The sequence below is a fragment of the Gracilinanus agilis genome, chromosome 5 (assembly GCF_016433145.1).
Source record: "Gracilinanus agilis isolate LMUSP501 chromosome 5, AgileGrace, whole genome shotgun sequence".
Taxonomy (NCBI): Eukaryota; Metazoa; Chordata; class Mammalia; order Didelphimorphia; family Didelphidae; genus Gracilinanus; species Gracilinanus agilis.
The window spans coordinates 105,728,743-105,730,332 of NC_058134.1; the positions used below are offsets into that span (position 1 = coordinate 105,728,743).

The 1,590-nt window shown below is 38.3% G+C and overlaps 1 pseudogene; it reads right to left on the minus strand.

Annotated features, from left to right (window-relative positions):
• Nucleotides 1-287: 287 nt before the first annotated feature.
• On the minus strand, nt 288-1,267 carry LOC123248725 (annotated as a pseudogene).
• Between the last annotated feature and the right edge of the window lie 323 nt (nt 1,268-1,590).

Here is a 1,590-nt window from a genome sequence, read left to right on the forward strand (position 1 = left end):
TGACATCCACAGTCTGAAAGGTTAGAAAAATATTTTAAAAAATAGAAAAAAAATTCCAATGTGAACACAGTAAGTAGGGAGCCATGTCAGAAAGAAGGTAAGTATAGGGCAAAAATAAATAATTTCAGACCCAGAGTATTCCAGAATGTGGCATAACTTAAAAAGGGAACAATGAGAATTTTTGATGAGTGATTTAATCTCATGGAATTTACCTCCCAAATTCTTATAAACACCAAAGGCTCCATTCTTGTCTCTTTCTCTATAAACAGAAAATTCCAATCAATCTCTTAACTTATGCTCTCCTTCCTAAGCAATCTCTTTAATGCACCTTTTACCTCTGCATTTCTTAGGCTATAGATCAAAGGGTTAAGGGTAGGATTAAAGAAGCTATAAAACAAGAAAAGAATTTTCTGTTGCTCTTCAGAGTTCTTGGATTTGGGAGCCATGTAAATGATCATAGCACTACCAAAGAAAAGTCCAACCACAGAGAGATGTGAAGAGCATGTAGAGAAGGCTTTCTTCCTTCCTGTCTGTGACTGGATTTTCAGGATAGCACCAAGGATACGTGTGTAAGACATTAGGACTAAACAGAGGGGTGCAACTAAGATAAGCACACAGGCAATAAGGCTGACCAATTTGTTGAGCCATATGTCTGCACAGGCAAGTTTCAGTACAGAAAGAAGTTCACAGAAGAATTGGTTAATTTCCCGAGGCCCACAGAAGGGCAATCTAAGGAGGAGAACCACTTGGACCAGGGCTAGGAGGAATCCACATGCCCATGATACAATAGCCATCACAATACACACTCCCCAGTTCATAATAAGAATGTACCTAAGGGGATGGCAGATGGCCACATACCGGTCATAGCTCATTGCTACCAGCAGAAAACATTCAACATGGGCAAATGTCAAAAAGAGAGAGTTCTGCATTATGCACCCTGCAAAGGATATGGGAATGACTGGATCTAGGAGATTTACCAGCATCTGGGGGACTGTGTTTGAAGCATAACAGATGTCAACAATAGCCAGTTGTGAGAGAAAGAAGTACATGGGAGTGTGGAGTCGGGAGTCAAGACAAATCAGACCCAAGATGATACCATTTCCCAGCAGAGTGAAGGTGTAGAAAAGGAAGAATAACCCAAAGAGAATCATCTTCATCTTTGGGCTAACTATAAATCCCAATAGAATGAAATCTGTCACTGTGGTCTGGTTATTCTCCATATTCCTATGATAAAACAAAGACATTGAAGGAAAATACGAAAATACATAGTTTAATTCACTTCCACTAAATCCCATGAAACCAATATTTGCTTATCTTTGTTCATTCTTTTATGACAATGGGGAAGAAGACAGAGGGAAGAAGCCCTCAGCCATTAACAAGTACTTTTTAATGATTCCCTAATTTGCTCTCCCTCAGGTAAATTTATAATGATTATTTTTATTTAATATAATTGTTGCCCTTCCGAAAATGAAATCTTCTAATTGTCTGATAATAAAGGAATCCAGGTGTGTGGAGCTTCCCAAAGGCACAAAATTATTGTTTAAACTTTGATAAGAAAACTAGATTGTGATGGGGCAGGAAGAATATCAA